This window comes from Montipora capricornis, chromosome 7 (assembly GCF_036669925.1).
Source record: "Montipora capricornis isolate CH-2021 chromosome 7, ASM3666992v2, whole genome shotgun sequence".
NCBI classification, from domain to species: domain Eukaryota; kingdom Metazoa; phylum Cnidaria; class Anthozoa; order Scleractinia; family Acroporidae; genus Montipora; species Montipora capricornis.
The window spans coordinates 20,020,194-20,046,542 of NC_090889.1; the positions used below are offsets into that span (position 1 = coordinate 20,020,194).

At 40.3% G+C, this 26,349-nt stretch overlaps 1 protein-coding gene and 1 long non-coding RNA gene across 5 annotated transcripts in view; one reads left to right on the top strand and one right to left on the bottom strand.

The window, feature by feature from the left end:
* The window catches only part of LOC138057392 (tetratricopeptide repeat protein 28-like), a 75,673-nt gene that overhangs the window by 44,366 nt on the left and 4,958 nt on the right, over nt 1-26,349 (bottom strand). The window contains exons 4-6 of one of the 4 annotated variants that reach the window (XM_068903418.1): nt 15,328-15,390; nt 2,728-2,790; nt 2,557-2,619 (exon numbers count right to left, since the gene is read on the bottom strand). The exons of 1 other annotated variant lie outside the window; for it this stretch is intronic. The gene's annotated coding sequence lies outside the window, so the exon portion shown is untranslated. The remainder of the gene's footprint in view (nt 1-2,556; nt 2,620-2,727; nt 2,791-15,327; nt 15,391-26,349) is intronic. 2 more of the 4 variants (XM_068903417.1, XM_068903420.1) reach the window with 2 other exon arrangements.
* On the top strand, nt 17,408-18,460 carry LOC138057626 (uncharacterized). The gene is made up of 3 exons (XR_011133693.1): nt 17,408-17,525; nt 17,875-17,890; nt 18,397-18,460. It is a non-coding gene; the product is annotated as an uncharacterized lncRNA (long non-coding RNA).

Sequence of the window (26,349 nt, forward strand, 5' to 3'; positions counted from 1 at the left end):
AGTAAGCGAATTTGTAAGAAAAAGGATAAAATTAGACAATCTGATGCTAAAATCAGTTTGATGATTATGGTGAAAATTAAGGAATGATCGTCGAAGTTACATGTTGAGCAACTGCCAAGTAAGAAGCCTGAAAAAAAAAAAAAAAATTCAGGCCCCCAGTTGGCTTCCCAACCATAATCTCGGAGAGGACAGCTACCTAACACTCCTCCAATATTGACATTGAAGGAGCAGTATCTTGCAATAGCAGGACAAAAACACAAGGCTTGTTGAGTTTATGGGAATAAAAGCCAAGCACATTGGTGGCAAGCAAGAGTCTTACAGTACAAACTTGAACGTTCCTGCAAATTATCTTGAAGGATGGATTTGGTTTTCAAAGGAACAAACTTTGTGCATTAATTGCCAGTTTCCTATATTATATTACAAGCGACTGCTACTAGAGACATAATGTCAATGTGCAGGCCGGAACATTGTTAATGATCAGCTTGGTGATAATTGCACCTCTTGATGAAACCACCCAGCACAGCTTGAAAAAACGGTACATAACCTGATCACCACATATTGGACAAAACACACTCCAAGCATCACTAATGTGTACATCAATCGATGAATAGACTCGCAACGATTGTAGTAAAAGTTGGATATTCAGGTCAGTGGGAAAGCAACACCTCTCTTCATAGCACCTGTTTCGTAAAAGTAAGTAGGTGAATGTGTGAGAAAAAGGATAAAACTAGACAATCTGATGCTAAAAGGTGTTTGATGATTGTGGTGAAAATTAAGGAATGATCTTCAAAGTTACATGTTAAATAACTGCCAAGTAAGAATCCTGAAAAAATTTTTAGGTCCCCGGTGGGATTCACGCCCATGATCTCCGAGATGCTACAGCTAACACTCCTCCAATCTTGAGATTGAATGAGCCGCATCTTACAAGAGCAGGACAAACCAATGTGGAAAGAAAAATCGTAACACAGGGCGAAACTATGATGTAAGCCAAACTCTTCATTAGAAAACACAAGGCTTGTTGACTTTATGGGAGTCAAAGCCATGCAGGCATATTGATGGCAGGCAAGAGTTTTACAAACTTCACCGTTCCTGCAAATTCTCTTGAAAGATGGGTTTGGTTTTCAAACCAACAAATTTTGTGCATTAATTCAGCAGTTTGCTGTGATATCACAAGTGACTGCTACTAGCAACATATAGTGTCAATGGGCATGGACTTTGATAATGATCAGCCGGTTGATAACCACATATCTTGATGAAACCACCCAGCAAAACTTGACAAAACAATACATAATCTGATTGTCACAGATTGGACAAAACACACCGTAAGCATCACGAATGACAGTAAAGTTTGCCTAGATAACACGTGAAGTGTGTGTACATCAATAAGTGAACAGACTCGCATCAACTGTAGTTAATAATAAAATAATAGTAATTGGCAGTGCTAATCACCCTTTACTTGCAGTATTAGGACTGAATTGCGAAAGGGCACAGCTCACCAATGACAGCATTTAAGTTTGCCCTGATAATACGTGAAGAGTGTGTACATCAATAGATGAATAGACTCACAAATATTGACAGTGGTAAAAGTTGGATATCAAGGTCAGTGGGAAAGCAACACCTCTCTTCATAGCACCTGTTTCATAAAACAAAGATCGAGTAAGCATAGATGGCCAAATAATGCCAGTCATGTGACCCCAAGCTGGGTGGAGGGTCTAGCGCACTCCACTTGGTGCTTGTGCCACTTTCGCGCTTCCTGAGGCCCACATAGTCGTGTGATCAACCAATCCCAGTTCATGCTCCATACAATCTATCAGGTCATTGCACACAATTACAGTAGTCAACTTTGTTGAATACAGGCTGAATACAGTTCAGCAGCTCTCTGTATTGTGACTGTAAGGATGTTTACAGGAGCCATAACTGGGTCGCTGTCTGAGATGTCGTGGCTGGTGTCAGAGGACCGTCTGTGTTTAAGCTGGGGTCACTCAGATTTACCTTGAGTTGCAATGCCACCAAATCAAAACGCCTGATAACATACCAAGGGCTTAAGATTCCCGAGTGATGGAGGTGTTGCTTAATTTCTAGTGTTGTGTATAGAAAAACTCTGTTCAACAATTAAACATCTTCCTGATACATGTACATGTACAAAACAACTTCTAATTTTTTCAGAGAGTGAGTAAGTGAATGTGTGAGAAAAACGTTCCTGCAAATTATCTTAAAGGATGGATTTGGTTTTCAGTAATTGCCAGTTTCCTGTATTATATTACAAGCGCCTGCCCTTGCTTTTGTGCCAGCCGTTTAAAAGAGGCCAAGAAAATGGGTTTTTGGGGGGACTGGGTCTTTTCTACGGAGAGAAGGCGGGCATTTTCAGTTTCTTCGGGTCACAAGCTTTCCGATGGTGTGTCTTGAAGCCATATTTGTTGTAGAAGCGGCGAAAAATTAGGGCATGATTAGAGCCGAATGCACCGAAGTTGCCGTTCCTGAAGAACTCCCAAGGTGAGTTTTTACTGTAAATTTTTTTTTGTTTCTCGAAATTTATAAGCAAATTGAAAACCATACCATTTTAGTTCCACCTCTCTTCAAGTTATCTGTCTTTTTCCTCTGCGCCTTGTTCCCGTTTCACTGCAAAAAAACAATGGTCTTTTAGGGCACATTCAAAGAGACACTTCCCATTGGGACTTTACAGTCGCCTCAAAAAGGAGCGAATGCATGAAGAATTGAAAACCATACCATTTTAGTTCCACCTCTCTTCAAGTTATCTGTCTTTTTCCTCTGCGCCTTGTTCCCGTTTCACTGCAAAAAAACAATGGTCTTTTAGGGCACATTCAAAGAGACACTTCCCATTGGGACTTTACAGTCGCCTCAAAAAGGAGCGAATGCATGAAGAATTGCAAAAGAAATTGGATTGTGATGAACGTATTAAAGAAATAAAGTCTCAACTTGACAAAAAATCTGTGAAAGAATTGCAGGCTGAACTTTACCGCACAGAAGAGCGAATCCGTCAGAGGAAACGAAAGGTAGCTAGCCTAGCTATGACAGTTATGTAGTGCAGTGCAGTGTCAGAGAGAAGGAGGTCCACGGAAGCTTAGTAATATGTCTCTCACTCGCTTTGTCTCACTTCTATTTTCATATCCTCACTACATATATTGATTTATATTAATTTTATTTTTTCCATCATCCACAAAATATTAAAGTAAAAAATGAACGAATAAAAAATAAATCAATAAATAAATAAAACTTTCTATTTAAACATTAACGAATGACATATAATAAATAATATTATTAAATAATATAATTGTCAAATTTTAATACAATAATAATAATAATAATAATAATAATAATAATAATAATAACAATAACAATTTTAAATTTTAATATAGCTGTCAAATTTTGACAGTTTGACAAATGAGTGTGAAGTGAGGAACAAAAGATCAAGACTACCTGATAGAACAAGTGAGCTTGATTTGCAGTCAAGTGAGAAACTAAACCTTTCAAGGGCACAGATTATGCGAAGAACAAAAAAAACTCTCTGTGGGATGAAAAAAATATTGGCCCAGCCTGACAAACCAGTCCTTGATGGTATGTGGACTACACTTATAAACACTGCCCCCAAGAAATGTATGGCAGAATACATTAGAATGTCAAAAACCTGTACACAGATTGTACAACAGATTGTACAAACCAACATCCATGAATATGAGAACAGTTTAAGAAACAAAGTGAGAAGTTTTATACGAAGGTGGCCTTATCAGCAAAAAGAAGTACACCAGTATTCCGAATACTTCAGATGTAGTAAAGGAAAGTGCAAGAAAATCTAAAAACAACAAAACTGAATTCATGAAGAAATGTAAAGTTCCCAAGACTGTGCCATACAAATCCTTGGCAAGTTTTTTTCCGAAACATTGACATTGGGGAGATCATAGATCTAGAAACACTAAGCTGCCAAATTTAATGTTGAGGCATTTCCTGGAGTGTACAGACCTCTAAAGCCCTTCCTCTTGAAGCTTGCTGACCTGTATCTCTTTCTCGATGAAAGAGTTCCTTGTCTACATTGGTTCAATGCCCATACATTGCTATTGGGGCAGATGGGGCACCATTTGGAAGGGATTACACTGCCACTGGTAATTATATTTCTAGAAACATAGCACATACACAGGGCAATCATTATACAGTACCTACTGCTATTTATTTCTCCAAGCAGTCAAGCTCATGCAGTTACATTCATTGTTGTTGTGCAAATTTTTCAGCATATCTACACTAATTCTATTCCTACACCTTTTTAGACTACTTACATGAAATTGTGCCTTGTAATTTCAATTCACCTGGGGTGGGGTGGTTTAACCCTTAAGATAAAGTTGCTTAATTTCAAAGTTTTGTTTCTGTTTTTTCTTTGGTGCTTCACTGCAAAGATCTCTGAATTACTAATTGTCTTCTCCAGTCTTAAAATGTTGATGCTAGATTCAGTTACAAGCTGTAAATATTTATCCCAAGAACATATGTTTTAATCATTGGTTTCAATTTGCAGCATACCTCGTTAGCATCCTAAACCTATTACACAGGGTGCAAAGTTGTAATAACAATCATCTACTGATGGGGTCAAATTCACCTGAGGACAGCCCATTAATGAAACATTACACAGATCATTTAAGCAGAGGAGAAATGGCAGAAAGTGAAGGTAAGCAGTTAACTACTCCACAAGGCCATCAGATAACATTCAGAATGAAGCTGGTCCCCTGTGACATGAAGTGGACATCATCTATGTCTGGCGAACTAAACAACTGCGCGTTTTACTTTTCACCATTTGCAAATGTAAGCCAGAATGACAAAATGACAATGGATGGGTCAATTGGTGCAGAGCCTAAGGGCACATGGCAAGAATGGAAGTACAGTGTATGAAAAGAGAATTGCAACAGCCAAGAAGGTTGAAAAATTGAAAGCAAAACTCCGGGATCCTTCAGGAAAGCAAAGAAGCTAGACAGTGAGGTCACAAAGTTGATTTCGAAGGAGAAATCAAGGCAGGAATTTATCCCACCACTTGGTAAGTTTGTGAATCTGATTAAACCAGAACCCTTGCATAAACACAAATAATGCCTGGCAGCAATGGTTTACAAATCTACTGACAGTGGTTATGCAATACACTAATGATTCCCAACTTAAATCAGCCACAACTTTATCAGACATGCCAGATACTTCGCCACCGATCAAATTCCTGACATGTGTGAGAGAAACTGCAAAGTGTAACAGGCTTTACAATTCCTTTGTGTGATGGTTTGGGGGGAAGAGGAAAAAGGGCATTTCTTTCTCTTACCGCTTTACAGGATTGGAATCAAAGAATTTTTCATGGAACTTCCCTTCCTTAATTCAGGAGGTCTTGTCAATTTCAACACTGTCACAAAGTTCAATTCTCAAACTCCATGTACTGGCATTTGTTGGACTGAAACTTAGGGACTCAGCATCCCTTTATTTAAGGGTTGAGGTAAGCAAAGCACAAGTAGGTGATGTGAAGACCTTGTGCCAAGATTATTTTAAAGCAATTTTGTTGTTTTTAAATGGCGTGAACCCACCTGTGTGGACTCTGGGATATGCCGTACCACGCCACACCACCTTGGACTAAACTCGATTCAAGGCCGTGAGGTCAAGCATGTGAAGTTGGCAATGTACATAAAGAACGCATGCAATCTGAAGAAGAGTTTCATGAGTATGTCACCTTAGTTTGGCTTCGGGAAATGGACCCCTACAGTGTTTCCTACAAGCAAAGACGAGAATCATACATCCCAAAGAGAGTGAAGGAGGGCGATGACAGGTTCTGACAGTGTGGAATGTTAAAATCAAACAATGCTGGTTGCAATATCTGCACTTATCTAGTACTATCACAACTCATATCAGGGAAAGTGTGGCCACTCGAAAGGTTGTCCAAAGGTAGGGATTTAATTTAATTTTATTTCTGGGCAGGGGGGAGAGGTGAAGCCAAGAAATTCTTGCTATCAGTAATTATTAAACAAAGTCAAAATCTGTCTGTACATGTCCTTAGGCTAGTATTACAAATGACAGACATAAAAAAAACTTCTTTTTCTTCCAGGATTTACTTTAATTTAACTTCTGGAAAGGAAGGAGGGGGGGGGGGAGAGGTGCAGCCAATATGTGTAACTTTTTGTTTTTTTCACAAAATTAAAAACCTTCAGAAATTGATCTTGGTACCAATAAGTAAACAAAGTCAAAATTTGTCTGTACATGTCCTAGTATTACAAATGATATACTTAAAACGTAACTTCTTTTTTTTCTTTTTGGGCCCTGATAAATTACAGATTTTCACAACAAAAGGTAGAGTGCATGTGTGTGTTGTTTCTGTTTTTGTGCATTTACAGGGTTTGGTTTTTAAATCAATGGAAGCGATGCCTTTTGCCAGCTTGCTGTGATATTTGAAGGGCGGCCTCATGTAAGATACAGTGGGCATAAACTTTGATAATCAGCCTGGTCTTAATTGCGTCGCTCATTGAAACCTCCCTGTAAAACATGTAATATGCTGATCGTTACAGATTAAAACAGCAACAGGTCGTTTTTTTTCCTTTTTGTTAATAATTTATTGATATCAAGCATTTGTGAAAAATGGTAAGATGATGGCGCATTCTTGGAATGAATGCGTGACGAGTCCCTATGGACATGGCCTGAGAACTAAAAACACCATACCCTGAGAAAGTTCGCCCGGATGACACGTGAACTGTGTGTACATCAATAGCCGAATAGACTCACATTGATTGTAGTTAATAATAATATAGACTTATGTAATAATTGGCAGTGCTAATCACCCTTTACTTGCAGTATTAGGACTGAATTGCAAAAGGGCGCAGCTCACGATATTTTGCTGAAAGCATGCGAAAACGCCTCTGGGTACCGCTGGACAGGACCATGTTTGGTGTCGAAGCACAGCACCACAGGTAGTTGTTAATTAGCTGTGAGTAGGAAAGCAACACCTCTCCTCATATCCTGTTTCATAAAACAAATATAGAATAAGGATAGATATCCAAATGTTGCCACCCACGTTACCCCAAGCTGGGTGGAGAGTCTAGTGCACTCCACTTGGCGCTTGTGTCACTTTCCCGCTTCCCGAGGCCCACATAGTCGTGATCATCAACAAATCCCAGGTAATGCTCCGTACAATCTAACAGGTCATTGCACACAATTGCAGTAGTCAACTTTGTTGAATACAGGCTGAATACAGTTCAGCAGCTCTCTGTATTGTGACTGTTAGGATGTTACAGGAACCATAACTGGGTCGCTGTCTGAGATTTCATGGCTGGTGTCAGAGGACGGTCTGTGTTCAAGCTGGGGTCACTCAGATTTAGCTTCAGTGACAATGCCACCAAATCAAAACGCCTGATAACATACCAAGGGCTTAAGATTCCCTAGTGACGGAGGTGTTGCTTTCTAGCATAGTGTAGAGGAATTGTGTCTTTAATAACTAAAGATCTTCCTGACACAGAAAGATTTTTTTTTTGGAGGACGTGACTAAATGAATGTGTAAGAAAAATGATAAAACTAGACTATCTGATAATAAATTCAATTTGATGACTATGATCAAAATTAAGGAATGATGTTGTAAGTTACATGTACATGTTGAGCAATTGGGAACTAAAGAAGCCTGAAAAAAAAAATTCAGGCCCTAAGTTGGATTCCCACCCATAATCTCCGAGATGCTACAGCTAGCTAACACTCCTCCAATAATGAGATTGCAGGAGCCGTATCTCGCAAGAGCAGGAAAAACCAATGTGGAAATAAAAATCCTAACACAGGGAGAAACTATCATGTTAGCCAAACTCTTAATCAAAAAAACTTGACTTGTTGAGTTTATGATAATCAAACCCAAGCACACTGGTGGCAGGCAACAGTTTTACGTTCCTGAAAGTTCGCCCGGATGATACGTGAACTGTGTGTACATCAATAGACGAAGAGACTCACATTGATTGTAGTTTTATAATAATATAGGGTTATATAATAATTGGCAGTGCTAATCACCCTTTAATTGCAGTATTACGACTCATAACAGGGAAAGTGTAGCCACTGGAAAGGTTGTCCAAAGGTAGGGATTTAGTTTAATTTATTTCTGGGCAGGGGGGAGAGGTGAAGCCAATATGTGTTTTTTTTTTTTTTTTTTTTTTTTCGCAAAATTTAAAAGCTTCAGAAATTCTTGGTATCAGTAAGTAAACAAAGTCAAAATTTGTCGGTACATGTCCTAGTATTACAAATGACATACTTAACGTAACTTCTTTTTTCCAGCTTGCAGAATGCCGTACATTAAAACTTTTTTAAGTCTGAGAAGGTAAGCTGGATGGCATGGAGCAATAATGAAATTGTGTACATTACCCAATGAACTCATACCTGTAACACTGTACAAACATATTAACTTACTGCAAGTACAGTGTAAATGAAATTTAAATAAAACTGTAATAAGAGATGTAAACAAATACATGTACATGTGCTTTCTAATGGTCTTAAAATAAATGGAAGCAGTGCTTTGATAAATGGCCTGCAAGGCTGCTGCCTAAAAAAATTTTAAAGGGGCCCTCAGAGCTAAACGCTGAGAACTTAGGAGCTAAACATATGAAGTGAAAGACGTTGCTGTGAAAAATTAAGGAGCCCAGAGCTATTCTTTGGGAGCCCCAGGCTACCGGGCTCCTGTTAGGCAACAGCCTTGGCCTGGTCTTAACTGCAGCGCTCAATGAAACCTCCCTCCCTGTACAACACATAATCACATAATATACTGATTCTTACAGATTTTAACAACAAAAGGTACAGTGCATGTGTGTGTTGTTTTTGTTTCTGTGCACTCAGATGGTTTGGTCTTTAATTCTATGGAAGCCACGCTTTTTGCCAGCTTGCTGTGATATTTGAAGGGCGGCCTCTTGTAAGATACAGTGGGCATAAACTTTGGTAATCAGCCTGGTCTTAATTGCGTCGCTCATTGAAACCTCCCTCTCTGTAAAACACATAATCACATAATATCCTAGGACCGGTTGTTCGAAAGCCGATTAACTTAATCCAGGATTAGCGTACACTTTTGTTTCATGTTTTCAACTTTTAGTTGATAGTTTCTTTTGCTTAATTTTCTCTTTCAGGGTTGACTTCTGCTCATGCAAAGTTTTGCTGAATATCAGTGTTGAAAAACATTTGAGAGTAGAGAAATATAACTCCAAGGTTAATTTTTAATCTGGGATTAGCGTTAATCGGCTTTTGAACAGTCGAGCCCTGATCATTACAGATTTTCAAAACAAAAGGTAGAGTACTGCATGTGTGTGTTGTTTCTGTTTTTGTGCATTTACAGGGTTTGGTTTTTAAATCAATGGAAGCGATGCTTTTTGCCAGCTTGCTGTGATATTTGAAGGGCGGCCTCATGTAAGATACAGTGGGCATAAACTTTGATAATCAGCCTGGTCTTAATTGCGTCGCTCATTGAAACCTCCCTGTAAAACATGTAATATGCTGATCGTTAAAGATTAAGCTAACAGCATCCAAAAACTATGTCCCCGTTTAACCCTTTCAGGCCCGATAGTGCCAAATGGCACTTATAGATTTTACTCTGTCTAACGCCAGACGATTTTACTCGTCAATGGGGAACCCCTCGGGCCTGAAAGGGTTAAGCTAACAGCATCCAAAAACTATGTCCCCGTTTAACCCTTTCAGGCCCGATAGTGCCAAATGGCACTTATAGATTTTACTCTGTCTAACGCCAGACGATTTTACTCGTCAATGGGGAACCCCTCGGGCCTGAAAGGGTTAAGCTAACAGCATCCAAAAACTATGTCCCCGTTTAACCCTTTCAGGCCCGATAGTGCCAAATGGCACTTATAGATTTTACTCTGTCTAACGCCAGACGATTTTACTCGTCAATGGGGAACCCCTCGGGCCTGAAAGGGTTAAGCTAACAGCATCCAAAAACTATGTCCCCGTTTAACCCTTTCAGGCCCGATAGTGCCAAATGGCACTTATAGATTTTACTCTGTCTAACGCCAGACGATTTTACTCGTCAATGGGGAACCCCTCGGGCCTGAAAGGGTTAAGCTAACAGCATCCAAAAACTATGTCCCCGTTTAACCCTTTCAGGCCCGATAGTGCCAAATGGCACTTATAGATTTTACTCTGTCTAACGCCAGACGATTTTACTCGTCATTGGGGTAACCCTCTGGACTGAAAGGGTTAAGCTAACAGCATCCAAAAACTATGTCCCCGTTTAACCCTTTCAGGCCCGATAGTGCCAAATGGCACTTATAGATTTTACTCTGTCTAACGCCAGACGATTTTACTCGTCAATGGGGAACCCCTCGGGCCTGAAAGGGTTAAGCTAACAGCATCCAAAAACTATGTCCCCGTTTAACCCTTTCAGGCCCGATAGTGCCAAATGGCACTTATAGATTTTACTCTGTCTAACGCCAGACGATTTTACTCGTCAATGGGGAACCCCTCGGGCCTGAAAGGGTTAAGCTAACAGCATCCAAAAACTATGTCCCCGTTTAACCCTTTCAGGCCCGATAGTGCCAAATGGCACTTATAGATTTTACTCTGTCTAACGCCAGACGATTTTACTCGTCAATGGGGAACCCCTCGGGCCTGAAAGGGTTAAGCTAACAGCATCCAAAAACTATGTCCCCGTTTAACCCTTTCAGGCCCGATAGTGCCAAATGGCACTTATAGATTTTACTCTGTCTAACGCCAGACGATTTTACTCGTCAATGGGGAACCCCTCGGGCCTGAAAGGGTTAAGCTAACAGCATCCAAAAACTATGTCCCCTCTATACCCTTTCAGGCCCGCTAGTGGCAATTGGCAATTATAGATTTTACTCTGTCTAACGCCAGACGCATTTACTCGTCAATGGGGAACCCCTCGGGCCTGAAAGGGTTAAGCTAACAGCATCCAAAAACTATGTCCCCGTTTAACCCTTTCAGGCCCGATAGTGCCAAATGGCACTTATAGATTTTACTCTGTCTAACGCCAGACGATTTTACTCGTCAATGGGGAACCCCTCGGGCCTGAAAGGGTTAAGCTAACAGCATCCAAAAACTATGTCCCCGTTTAACCCTTTCAGGCCCGATAGTGCCAAATGGCACTTATAGATTTTACTCTGTCTAACGCCAGACGATTTTACTCGTCAATGGGGAACCCCTCGGGCCTGAAAGGGTTAAGCTAACAGCATCCAAAAACTATGTCCCCGTTTAACCCTTTCAGGCCCGATAGTGCCAAATGGCACTTATAGATTTTACTCTGTCTAACGCCAGACGATTTTACTCGTCAATGGGGAACCCCTCGGGCCTGAAAGGGTTAAGCTAACAGCATCCAAAAACTATGTCCCCGTTTAACCCTTTCAGGCCCGATAGTGCCAAATGGCACTTATAGATTTTACTCTGTCTAACGCCAGACGATTTTACTCGTCAATGGGGAACCCCTCGGGCCTGAAAGGGTTAAGCTAACAGCATCCAAAAACTATGTCCCCGTTTAACCCTTTCAGGCCCGATAGTGCCAAATGGCACTTATAGATTTTACTCTGTCTAACGCCAGACGATTTTACTCGTCAATGGGGAACCCCTCGGGCCTGAAAGGGTTAAGCTAACAGCATCCAAAAACTATGTCCCCGTTTAACCCTTTCAGGCCCGATAGTGCCAAATGGCACTTATAGATTTTACTCTGTCTAACGCCAGACGATTTTACTCGTCAATGGGGAACCCCTCGGGCCTGAAAGGGTTAAGCTAACAGCATCCAAAAACTATGTCCCCGTTTAACCCTTTCAGGCCCGATAGTGCCAAATGGCACTTATAGATTTTACTCTGTCTAACGCCAGACGATTTTACTCGTCAATGGGGAACCCCTCGGGCCTGAAAGGGTTAAGCTAACAGCATCCAAAAACTATGTCCCCGTTTAACCCTTTCAGGCCCGATAGTGCCAAATGGCACTTATAGATTTTACTCTGTCTAACGCCAGACGATTTTACTCGTCAATGGGGAACCCCTCGGGCCTGAAAGGGTTAAGCTAACAGCATCCAAAAACTATGTCCCCGTTTAACCCTTTCAGGCCCGATAGTGCCAAATGGCACTTATAGATTTTACTCTGTCTAACGCCAGACGATTTTACTCGTCAATGGGGAACCCCTCGGGCCTGAAAGGGTTAAGCTAACAGCATCCAAAAACTATGTCCCCGTTTAACCCTTTCAGGCCCGATAGTGCCAAATGGCACTTATAGATTTTACTCTGTCTAACGCCAGACGATTTTACTCGTCAATGGGGAACCCCTCGGGCCTGAAAGGGTTAAGCTAACAGCATCCAAAAACTATGTCCCCGTTTAAGCTAACAGCATCCAAAAACTATGTCCCCGTTTAACCCTTTCAGGCCCGATAGTGCCAAATGGCACTTATAGATTTTACTCTGTCTAACGCCAGACGATTTTACTCGTCAATGGGGAACCCCTCGGGCCTGAAAGGGTTAAGCTAACAGCATCCAAAAACTATGTCCCCGTTTAAGCTAACAGCATCCAAAAACTATGTCCCCGTTTAACCCTTTCAGGCCCGATAGTGCCAAATGGCACTTATAGATTTTACTCTGTCTAACGCCAGACGATTTTACTCGTCAATGGGGAACCCCTCGGGCCTGAAAGGGTTAAGCTAACAGCATCCAAAAACTATGTCCCCGTTTAAGCTAACAGCATCCAAAAACTATGTCCCCGTTTAACCCTTTCAGGCCCGATAGTGCCAAATGGCACTTATAGATTTTACTCTGTCTAACGCCAGACGATTTTACTCGTCAATGGGGAACCCCTCGGGCCTGAAAGGGTTAAGCTAACAGCATCCAAAAACTATGTCCCCGTTTAAGCTAACAGCATCCAAAAACTATGTCCCCGTTTAACCCTTTCAGGCCCGATAGTGCCAAATGGCACTTATAGATTTTACTCTGTCTAACGCCAGACGATTTTACTCGTCAATGGGGAACCCCTCGGGCCTGAAAGGGTTAAGCTAACAGCATCCAAAAACTATGTCCCCGTTTAAGCTAACAGCATCCAAAAACTATGTCCCCGTTTAACCCCTTCAGGCCCGATAGTGCCAAATGGCACTTATAGATTTTACTCTGTCTAACGCCAGACGATTTTACTCGTCAATGGGGAACCCCTCGGGCCTGAAAGGGTTAAGCTAACAGCATCCAAAAACTATGTCCCCGTTTAAGCTAACAGCATCCAAAAACTATGTCCCCGTTTAACCCTTTCAGGCCCGATAGTGCCAAATGGCACTTATAGATTTTACTCTGTCTAACGCCAGACGATTTTACTCGTCAATGGGGAACCCCTCGGGCCTGAAAGGGTTAAGCTAACAGCATCCAAAAACTATGTCCCCGTTTAAGCTAACAGCATCCAAAAACTATGTCCCCGTTTAACCCTTTCAGGCCCGATAGTGCCAAATGGCACTTATAGATTTTACTCTGTCTAACGCCAGACGATTTTACTCGTCAATGGGGAACCCCTCGGGCCTGAAAGGGTTAAGCTAACAGCATCCAAAAACTATGTCCCCGTTTAAGCTAACAGCATCCAAAAACTATGTCCCCGTTTAACCCTTTCAGGCCCGATAGTGCCAAATGGCACTTATAGATTTTACTCTGTCTAACGCCAGACGATTTTACTCGTCAATGGGGAACCCCTCGGGCCTGAAAGGGTTAACCTAACAGCATCCAAAAACTATGTCCCCGTTTAAGCTAACAGCATCCAAAAACTATGTCCCCGTTTAACCCTTTCAGGCCCGATAGTGCCAAATGGCACTTATAGATTTTACTCTGTCTAACGCCAGACGATTTTACTCGTCAATGGGGAACCCCTCGGGCCTGAAAGGGTTAAGCTAACAGCATCCAAAAACTATGTCCCCGTTTAAGCTAACAGCATCCAAAAACTATGTCCCCGTTTAACCCTTTCAGGCCCGATAGTGCCAAATGGCACTTATAGATTTTACTCTGTCTAACGCCAGACGATTTTACTCGTCAATGGGGAACCCCTCGGGCCTGAAAGGGTTAAGCTAACAGCATCCAAAAACTATGTCCCCGTTTAAGCTAACAGCATCCAAAAACTATGTCCCCGTTTAACCCCTTCAGGCCCGATAGTGCCAAATGGCACTTATAGATTTTACTCTGTCTAACGCCAGACGATTTTACTCGTCAATGGGGAACCCCTCGGGCCTGAAAGGGTTAAGCTAACAGCATCCAAAAACTATGTCCCCGTTTAAGCTAACAGCATCCAAAAACTATGTCCCCGTTTAACCCCTTCAGGCCCGATAGTGCCAAATGGCACTTATAGATTTTACTCTGTCTAACGCCAGACGATTTTACTCGTCAAATGATGCCAGTCATGTGACCCCAAGCTGGGTGGAGAGTCTAGTGCGCTCCACTTGGTGCTTGTGCCACTTTCGGGCTTCCTGAGGCCCACATAGCTGTGATGATCAACCAATCCCAGGTCATGCTCCATACAATCTATCAGGGCATTGCACACAATTACAGTAGTCAACTTTGTTGAATATAGGCTGAATACAGTTCAGCAGCTCTCTGTATTGTGACTGTAAGGATGTTTACAGGAACCATAACCGGGGTGCTGTCTGAGATTTCATGGCTGGTGTCAGAGGACCGTCTGTGTTCAACCTGGGGTCACTTAGCTTTACCTTCAGTTACAATGCCATCAAATCAAAATGCCTGATAATATACAAAGGGCTCCAGATTCCCGAGTGATGGAGGTGTTGCTTAATTTCTAGTATAGTATATAGAAAAACTCTGTTTAACAATTAAACATCTTCCTGATACAAAACAACTTCTAATTTTTTCAGGGAGTCAGTAAGTCAATGTGTGAGAAAAAGGATAAAACTAGAGAATCTGGTGCTAAAATCTGTTTGATGATTGAGGTGAAACTTTAGGAATGATCTTCAAAATTTACATGTTGAGCAACTGCCAAGTAAGAACACGCAGGGGCCAGCCTACCCCTCAAATGTTTCACAAGAACTTGGGCTTGAATTGTCAAGATGGCCGCTAACAAACGCGCAAAGACCTATCGGTTTTCTGCCTTTGTGCCAGCCGTTTAAAATAGGCCAAGAAAATGGGTTTTTGGGGGGACTGGGTCTTTTCTACGTAGAGAAGGCGGGCATTTTCAGTTTCTTCGGACCACAAGCTTCATGAAGCCATATTTGTTGCAGAAGCGGCGAAAAATTAGGGCATGATTGGAGCCGAATGCACCTTAGTTGACGCTCCCCAAGAGCTCCCAAGGTGAGTTTTTACTGTAAAGTTTTTTTTGTTTCTCGAAATTTATATGCAAATTGAAAACCATACCATTTTAGTTCCACATCTCTTCGAGTTATCTGTCTTTTTCCTCTGCGCCTTGTCCCCGTTTCACTGCAAAAAAACAATGGTCTTTTAGGGTACATTCAAAGTGACACTTCCCATTGGGACTGTACAGTCGCCTCAAAAAGGAGGGAATGCATGAAGAATTGCAAAAGAAATTGGATTGTGATGAACATAATTATTAAAGAAATAAAGTCTCAACTTGACAAAAAATCTGTGGAACTTAAAGAATTGCAGCCTGAACTTCATAGCACAGAAGAGCGAATCCGTCAGAGGAAACGAAAGGTAGCTATAGCCTAGCTATGACAGTTATGTAGTACAGTGAAGTGTCAGAGAGAAGGAGGTCCATGGAAGCTTAGTAATATGTCTGTCACCAATGCTTTGTCTCATTTCTATTTTCATATCCTCACTACATATATTAATTTATATTAATTTTATTTTTTCCATCACCCACAAAAGATTAAAGTAAAAAATGAATGAATAAATAAATAGACAAATAAATAAATAAATAAATAAATAAAACTTTATATTTAAATATTAACTAATGACATATAATAAATAATATTTTTAAATAATATAATTGTCAAATTATAATATAATAATAATGACAATAATAATAATAATAATAATAATAATAATAATAATTTTAAATTTTAATATAACTGTCAAATTTTGACAGATTGATGAATTGACAAATGAGTGTGAAGTGAGGAACAAAAGATCAAGACTACCTGCTAGAACAAGTGAGCTTGATTTGCAGTCAAGTGAGAAACTAAACCTTTCAAGGGCACAGATTATGTGAAGAAGAAAAATAACTCTAGAGGTACTGAGGCCAGTTCACTGTGGGATGAAAAACATATTGGCCCAGCCTGACAAACCAGTCCTTGATGCATGGTATGTGGACTACACTTATAAACACTGCCCCCAAGAAATGTATGGCAGAATACATTAGAATGTCAAAAACCTGTACACAGATTGTACAAACCAACATCCATGAATATGAGAACAGTTTAATTAAGAAACAAAGTGAGAAGTATGCATGTTTTATACGAAGATGGCCTTATCAGCAAAAAGAAGTACACCAGTATTCCGAATACTTCAGATGTAGACAATGGATGGGTCAATTGGTGCAGGGCCTAAGGACACATGGCAAGAATGAATTAGTACAGTGTATGAATAGAGAATTGCAACAGCCAAGAAGGTTGAAAAATTGAAAGCAAAACTCCGGGATCCTTCAGGAAAGCAAAGAAGCTAGTGAGGTCACAAAGTTGATTTTGAAGGAGGAATTTATCCCACCACTTGGTAAGTTTGTGAATCTGATTAAACCAGAACCCTTGCATAAACACAAATAATGCCTGGCAGCAATGGTTTACAAATCTACTGACAGTGGTTATGCAATACACTAATGATTCCCAACTTAAATCAGCCACAACTTTATCAGACATGCCAGATGCTTGGCCATCAAATTCCTGACATGTGTGAGAGAAACTGCAAAGTGTAGCAGGCTTTACAATTCCTTTGTGTGATGGTTTGGGGAGAAGAGGAAAAAGGGCATTTCTTTCTCTTACCGCTTTACAGGATTGGAATCAAAGAATTTTTCATGGAACTTCCCTTCCTTAATTAAGGAGGTCTTGTCAATCTCAACACCGTCACAAAGGTCAATTCTCAAACTCCATGTACTGGCATTTGTTGGACTGAAACTTAGGGACTTGGCATCCCTTTATTTAAGGGTTGAGGTAAGCAAAGCACAAGTAGCTGATGTGAAGACCTTGTGCCAAGATAAATGTGTTGTTTTTAAATGGTGTGAACCCAACTGTGTGGACTCTGGGATATGCCATACCACACCACACCACCTTGGACTAAACTCAATGCAAGGCCGTGAGGTCAAGCATGTGAAGTTGGCAATGTACATTAAAGAACACATGCAATCTGAAGAAGAGTTTCTGGTGGCGAATTGTCTTCAGACATGAGTATGTCACATTACTTTGGCTTCGGGAAATGGGCCCCTACAGTGTTTCCTACAAGCAAGGACAAGAATCATACATCCCAAAGAGAGTGAAGGAGGGCGATGACAGGTTCTGCCAGTGTGGAATGTTAAAATCAAACAATGCTGGTTGCAATATCTGCACTAGTACTATCACAATTCATATCAGGGAAAGTGTGGCCACTCGAAAGGTTGTCCAAAGGTAGGGATTTAGTTTAATTTTATTTCTGGGCAGGGGGGAGAGGTGAGGCCAATATGTTTTTTTTTTTTCGCAAAATTTAAAACCTTCAGAAATTCTTGGTATCAGTAATTATTAAACAAAGTCAAAATCTGTCTGGACATGTCCTTAGGCTAGTATTACAAATGACATACATAAAGGTGCAGCCAATATGTGATTTTTGTTTTTTTTTCACAAAATTTAAAAGCTTCAGAAATTGATCTTGGTATCAGTAAGTAAACAAAGTCAAAATTTGTCTGTACATGTCCTAGTATTACAAATGACATACTTAACGTAACTTCTTTTTTTTCTTTTTGGGCCCTAATCATTACAGATTTTCACAACAAAAGGTAGAGTACGTGCATGTGTGTGTTGTTTCCGTTTAAATTGTGCACTTACAGGGTTTGGTTTTTAAATCAATGGAAGCAATGCTTTTTGCCAGCTTGCTGTGATATTTGAAGGGCGGCCTCATGTAAGATACAGTGGGCATAAACTTTGATAATCAGCCTGGTCTTAATTGCGTCACTCATTTTAAACCTCCCTGTAAAACGTGTAATATGCTGATTGTTACAGATTAAAACAGCAACAGGTCGTTTTTTTTCCTTTTTGTTAACAATTTATTGATATCAAGCATTTGTGAAAAATTGTAAGAGGATGGCGCATTGTTGGAATGAATGCGTGACAAGTCCCTAAGGACATGGCCTGAGAACTAAAAAAACCATAACCTGAGAAAGTTTGCCGGGATGACACGTGAACTGTGTGTACATCAATAGACGAATAAACTCACATTGATTGTTGTTAATAATAATATAGACTTATGTAATAATTGGCAGTGCTAATCACCCTTTACTTGCAGTATTAGGACTGAATTGCAAAAGGGCGCAGCTCACGATATTTTGCTGAAAGCATGCGAAAACGCCTCTGGGTACCGCTCAGGACAGGACCATGTTTGATGTCGAAGCACAGCACCACAGGTAGATGTTAATTAGCTGTGAGTAGGAAAGCAACACCTCTCTTCATATCCTAGCTGTTTCATAAAACAAAATTAATATAGAGTATTGGATAGATGGCCAAATGATGCCACCCACGTGACCCCAAGCTGGGTGGAGAGTCTAGTGCACTCCATTTGGTGCTTGTGTCACTTTCCCGCTTCCTGAGGCCCACATAGTCGTGATGATCAACCAACCCCAGGTCATGCTCCATACAATCTAACAGGTCATTGCACACAATTGCAGTAGTCAACTTTGTTGAATACAGGCTGAATACAGTTCAGCAGCTCTCTGTATTGTGACTGTTAGGATGTTACAGGAACCATAACTGGGTCGCTGTCTGAGATTTCATGGCTGGTGTCAGAGGACGGTCTGTGTTCAAGCTGGGGTCACTCAGATTTAGCTTCAGTTACAATGCCACCAAATCAAAACGCCTGATAACATACCAAGGGCTTAAGATTCCCTAGTGACGGAGGTGTTGCTTTCTAGTATAGTGTAGAGGAATTGTGTCTTTAATAACTAAAGATCTTCCTGACACAGAAAGAACTTTTTCTTTTTTCAGGACGTGACTAAGTGAATGTGTAAGAAAAAGGATAAAACTAGACAATCTGATACTAAAATCAATTTGATGACTATGATCAAAATTAAGGAATGATGGTGTAAGTTAAATGTACATGTTGAGCAATTGCCAATTAAAGAAGCCTGAAAAAAAGATTTCAGGCCCCCAGTCGGATTCCCACCCATAATCTCCGAGATGCTACAGCTAGCTAACACTCCTCCAATAGTAAAATTGCAGGAGCCGTATTGCAAGAGCAGGAAAAACCAATGTGGAAATAAAAATGCTAACACAGGGAGAAACTATCATGTTACCCAAACTCTTAATCAAAAAAACTTGACTTGTTGAGTTTATGATAATCAAACCCAAGCACACTGGTGGCAGGCTAGAGTTTTAGTTCCTGAAAGTTCGCCCGGATGATACGTGAACTGTGTGTACATCAATAGACGAAGAGACTCACATTGATTGTAGTTTTATAATAATATAGGGTTATATAATAATTGGCAGTGCTAATCACCCTTTAATTGCAGTATTACGACTGAATTGCAAAAAGGGTGCAGCTCACGACTCATATCAGGGAAAGTGTGGCCACTGGAAAGGTTGTCCAAAGGTAGGGATTTAGTTTAATTTTATTTTTGGGCAGGGGGGAGAGGTCAAGCCAATATGTGTTTTTTTTTTTTTTTTTTCGCAAAATTTAAAACCTTCAGAAATTCTTGGTATCAGTAAGTAAACAAAGTCAAAATTTGTCGGTACATGTCCTAGTATTACAAATGACATACTTAACGTAACTTCTTTTTTCCAGCTTGAGGAATGCCTTGCATTAAAACTTTCTTAAGTCTGAGAAGGTAAGCTGGATGGCATGGAGCAATAATGAAATTGTGTACATCACCCAATGAACCCATTCCTGTAACACTGTACAAACATATTAACTTACTGCAAGTACAGTGTAGATGAATTTAAATGAAACTGTAATAAGAGATGTAAACAAATACATGTACATGTGCTTTCTAATGGTCTTAAAATAAATGGAAGCGGTGCTTTGATAAATAGCCTGGTCTTAACTGCAGTGCTCAATGAAACCTCCCTCCCTGTACAACAAATAATCACATAATATACTGATCATTACAGATTTTAACAACAAAAGGTACAGTGCATGTGTGTGTTGTGTTTGTTTTTGTGCACTCAGAGGGTTTGGTTTTTAAATCAATGGAAGTGATGCTTTTTGCCAGCTTGCTGTGATATTTGAAGGGCGGCCTCATGTAAGATACAGTGGGCATAAACTTTGATAATCAGCCTGGTCTTAATTGCGTCACTCATTGAAACCTCCCTCCCTGTAAACAACATAATCACATAATATACTGGGCCCGGTTGTTCGAAAGCCGATTAACTTAATCCAGGATTAGCGTACACTTTTGTTTCATGTTTTCAACTTTTAGTTGATAGTTTCTTTTGCTTATTTTTCTCTTTCAGGGTTGACTTCTGCTAATGCAAAGTTTTGCTGAATATCAGTGTTGAACAACATTTGAGAGTAGAGAAATATAACTCCAAGGTTAATTTTTAATCTGGGATTAGTGTTAATCGGCTTTTGAACAGCCGAGCCCTGATCATTACAGATTTTCACAACAAAAGGTAGAGTGCATGTGTGTGTTGTTTCTGTTTTTGTGCATTTACAGGGTTTGGTTTTTAAATCAATGGAAGCGATGCTTTTTGCCAGCTTGCTGTGATATTTGAAGGGCGGCCTCATGTAAGATACAGTGGGCATAAACTTTGATAATCAGCCTGGTCTTAATTGCGTCGCTCATTGAAACCTCCCTGTAAAACATGTAATATGCTGATCGTTACAGATTAAAACAGCAACAGGTCGTTTTTTTCCCTTTTTGTTAATAATTTATTGATATCAAGCATTTGTGAAAAATTGTAAGAGGATGGCGCATTCTTGGAATGAATGCGTGACAATTCCCTTAGGACATGGCCTGAGAACTAAAAACACCATACCCTAAGAAAGTTCGCCCGGATGACACGTGAACTGTGTGTACATCAATAGACGAATAGACTCACATCGATTGTAGTTAATAATAATATAGACTTATGTAATAATTGGCAGTGCTAATCACCCTTTACTTGCAGTATTAGGACTGAATTGCAAAAGGGCACAGCTCATGATATCAGGCTGAAAGCATGCGAAAACGCCTCTGGGTACCGCTGGACAGGACCATGCTTGATGTCGAAGCACAGCACCACAGGTAGATGTTAATTAGCTGTGAGTAGGAAAGCAACACTTCTCCTCATATCCTGTTTCATAAAACAAATATAGAGTTCGGATAGATGGCCAAATGATGCCACCCACGTGACCCCAAGCTGGGTGGAGAGTCTAGTGCACTCCCCTTGGTGCTTGTGTCACTTTCCCGCTTCCCGAGGCCCACATAGTCGTGATGATCAACCAATCCCAGGTCATGCTCCATACAATCTAACAGGTCATTGCACACAATTGCAGTAGTCAACTTTGTTGAATACAGGCTGAATACAGTTCAGCAGCTCTCTGTATTGTGACTGTTAGGATGTTACAGGAACCATAACTGGGTCGCTGTCTGAGATTTCATGGCTGGTGTCAGAGGACGGTCTGTGTTCAAGCTGGGGTCACTCAGATTTAGCTTTAGTTACAATGCCACCAAATCAAAACGCCTGATAACATACATGTACCAAGGGCTTAACATTCCCTAGTGACGCAGGTGTTGCTTTATAGTATAGTGTAGAGAATTGTGTCTTTAATAACTAAAGATCTTCCTGACACAGAATGAACTTTTTTTTTTCAGGACGTGACTAAGTGAATGTGTAAGAAAAAGGATAAAACTAGACAATCTGATACTAAAATCAGTTTGATGACTATGATCAAAATTAAGGAATGATGGTGTAAGTTACATGTACATGTTGAGCAATTGCCAATTAAAGAAGCCTGGAAAATAAAGTTCAGGCCCCCAGTTGGATTCCCACCCATAATCTCCGAGATGCTACAGCTAGCTAACACTCCTCCAATAGTGAGATTGCAGGAGCCGTATTGCAAAAGCACGAAAAACCAATGTGGAAATAAAAATCCTAACACAGGGAGAAACTATCATGTTAGTTAATCAAAAAAACTTGACTTGTTGAGTTTATGATAATTAAACCCAAGCACACTGGTGGCAGGCAACAGTTTTACGTTCCTGAAAGTTCGCCCGGATGATACGTGAACTGTGTGTACATCAATAGACGAAGAGACTCACATTGATTGTAGTTTTATAATAATATAGGGTTATATAATAATTGGCAGTGCTAATCACCCTTTAATTGCAGTATTACGACTGAATTGCAAAAAGGGTGCAGCTCACGACTCATATCAGGGAAAGTGTGGCCACTGGAAAGGTTGTCCAAAGGTAGGGATTTAGTTTAATTTTATTTCTGGGCAGGGGGGAGAGGTCAAGCCAATATGTGTTTTTTTTTCTTTTTCGCAAAATTTAAAACCTTCAGAAATTCTTGGTATCAGTAAGTAAACAAAGTCAAAATTTGTCGGTACATGTCCTAGTATTACAAATGACATACTTAACGTAACTTCTTTTTTCCAGCTTGAAGAATGCCTTGCATTAAAACTTTCTTAAGTCTGAGAAGGTAAGCTGGATGGCATGGAGCAATAATGAAATTGTGTACATCACCCAATGAACCCATACCTGTAACACTGTACAAACATATTAACTTACTGCAAGTACAGTGTAGATGAATTTAAATGAAACTGTAATAAGAGATGTAAACAAATACATGTACATGTGCTTTCTAATGGTCTTAAAATAAATGGAAGCAGTGCTTTGATAAATAGCCTGGTCTTAACTGCAGCGCTCAATGAAACCTCCCTCCCTGTACAACACATAATCACATAATATACTGATCATTACAGATTTTAACAACAAAAGGTACAGTGCATGTGTGTGTTGTTTTTGTTTTTGTGCATTCAGAGGGTTTGGTTTTTAAATCAATGGAAGCGATGCTTTTTGCCAGCTTGCTGTGATATTTGAAGGGCGGCCACATGTACATGTAAGATACATTGGGCATAAACTTTGATAATAAGCCTGGTCTCAATTGCGTCGCTCATTGAAACCTCCCTCCCTGTAAAACACATAATCACATAATATACTGTGCCCGGTTGTTCGAAAGCCGATTAACTTAATCCAGGATTAGCGTACACTTTTGTTTCATGTTTTCAACTTTTAGTTGATAGTTTCTTTTGCTTATTTTTCTCTTTCAGGGTTGACTTCTGGTAGTGCAAAGTTTTGCTGAATATCAGTGTTGAACAACATTTGAGAATTAGAGAAGTATAACTCCAAGGTTAATTTTTAATCTGGGATTAGCGTTAATCTGCTTTTGAACAGCCGGGCAATGATCATTACAGATTTTCACAACAAAAGGTAGAGTACATGTGTGTGTTGTTTCTGTTTTTGTGCATTTACAGGGTTTGGTTTTTAAATCAATGGAAGCGATGCTTTAATTTTGCCAGCTTGCTGTTATATTTGAAGGGCGGCCTCATGTAAGATACAGTGGGCATAAACTTTGATAATCAGCCTGGTCTTAATTGTGTCGCTCATTGAAACCTCCCTGTAAAACGTGTAATATGCTGATCATTACAGATTAAAACAGCAACAGGTTGTTTTTTGTCCTTTTTGTTAATAATTTATTGATATAGAGCATTTGTGAAAAATTGTAAGAGGATGGCGCATTCTTGGAATAAATGCGTGACGAGTCCTTAAGGACATGGCCTGAGAACTAAAACACCATACCCTAAGAAAGTTCGCCCGGATGACACGTGAACTGTGTGTACATCAATAGACGAATAGACTCACATCGATTGTAGTTAATAATAATATAGACTTATGTAATAATTGGCAGTGCTAATCACCCTTTACTTGCAGTATTAGGACTGAATTGCAAAAGGGCGCAGCTCACGATATTTTGCTGAAAGCATGCGAAAACGCCTCTGGGTACCGCTGGACAGGACCATGTTTGATGTCGAAGCACAGCACCACAGGTAGTTGTTAATTAGCTGTGAGTAGGAAAGCAACACCTCTCTTCATATCCTGTTTCATAAAACAAATATAGAGTAAGGATAGATGGCCAAATGATGCCACCCACGCGACCCCAAGCTGGGTGGAGAGTCTAGTGCACTCCACTTGGTGCTTGTGTCACTTTCCCGCTTCTTGAGGCCCACATAGTCGTGATCATTTAAACCAATCCCAGGTAGTGCCCCATACAATCTAACACTCAGGTCATTGCACACAATTGCAGTAGTCAACTTTGTTGAATACAGGCTGAATACAGTTCAGCAGCTCTCTGTATTGTGACTGTTAGGATGTTACAGGAACCATAACTGGGTCGCCGTCTGAGATTTCATTGCTGGTGTCAGAGGACGGTCTGTGTTCAAGCTGGGGTCACTCAGATTTAGCTTCAGTTACAATTATGCCACCAAATCAAATTGCCTGAAAACATACCAAGGGCTCACGATAATCCAGAGTGATGGAGGTGTTGCTTAATTTCCAGTATAGTATATAGAAAAACTCTGTTTAACAATGAAACATCTTCCTGATGCATGTACAAAACAACTTCTAATCATTTCAGGGAGTGAGTAAGTCAATGTGTGAGAAAAAGGATAAAACTAGACAATCTGATGCTAAAAGGTGTTTGATGATTGTGGTGAGAATTAAGGAATGATCTTCAAAGTTACATGTTGAGAAAATGCCAGGTAAGAATCCTGAAAAAATTTTCAGGTCCTCGGTGGGATTCCCGTCCATGATCTCTGAGATGCTACTGTAACAGCTAACACTCCTTCAATCTTGAGATTGAATGAGCCGCATCTCACAAGAGCAGGACAAACCAATGTGGAAATAAAAATCGTAACACAGCTGGCGAAACTATGATGTCAGCCAAACTCTTGATTAGAAAACACAAGGCTTGTTGACTTTATGGGAGTCAAAGCCATGCAGGCATATTGATGGCAGGCAAGAGTTTTACAAACTTCACCGTTCCTGCAAATTCTCTTGAAAGATGGGTTTGGTTTTCAAAGGATCAAATTTTGTGCATTAATTGCCCGTTTGCTGTGATCTCACAAGCGACTACTACTAGTGACACATGTACAGTGTCAATGTGCATGGACTTTGATAATGATCAGTCTGGTAATAACTGTATCTCTTGATGAAACCACACAGCAAAACTTGACGAAACAGTACATAAGCTGAATGTCACAGATTGGACAAAACACACCGCAAGCATAAAAAACTGACAACAAAGTTTCCCACATCAATTGTATTTAATAATAATATTTAATAATAATCATTGGCAGTGCTTATCACCCTTTACTTACAAAATTAGGACTGAATTGCGAAAGGGCACAGCTTACCAATGACAGGAAAGTTTGCCCTGATAACACGTGAAGAGTGTATACATTAATAGATGAAAAGACTCACAAAGATTGTAGTAAAAGTTGGATATTAAGGTCAGTGAGATTAGCAACACCTCTCTTCATAGCACCTCTTTCATAAAACAAATATAGAGTAAGGATAAATGGCCAAATGATGCCAGTCATGTGACCCCAAGCTGGGTGGAGAGTCTAGCGCGCTCCACTTGGTGCTTGTACCACTTTCGCGCTTCCCGAGGCCCGCATAGCCGTGATGACCACCCAATCCCCGTCCATGCCCCCTACATTCAACCAGGTCATTGCACACAATTACAGTCGTCAACTTTGTCGAATACAGGCTGAATTCAGTTCATTAGCTCTCTTTATTGCGACTGTTATTATGTTTACAGGAACCATAACCGGATCGCTCTGTGAGATTTCATGGCTGGTGTCAGAGGACCGTCTGTGTTCAAGCTGGGGTCAGTCAGATTTTACTTGAATGAGTTACAATGCCACCAAATCAAAACGCCTGATAACATACCAAGGGCTTAAGATTCCCAAGTGATGGAGGTGTTGCTTAATTTCTTAGTAACTTCAGCCTGGTGATAACTGCATCTCTTGATAAAACCACCCAGCAAAACTTGACAAAACAGTCCATAATCTGATCATCACAGATTGGACAAAACACATTTCAAGGATCACGAATGACAGCAATTAGTTTGCCTGGATAACATGTGAAGTGTGTGTACATCAGTAGATGAATAGACTCACATCAATTGTAGATAATAATTATTATATTATCATTGGCAGTGCTAATCACCCTTTACTTGCAGTATTACATGTAGGACTGAA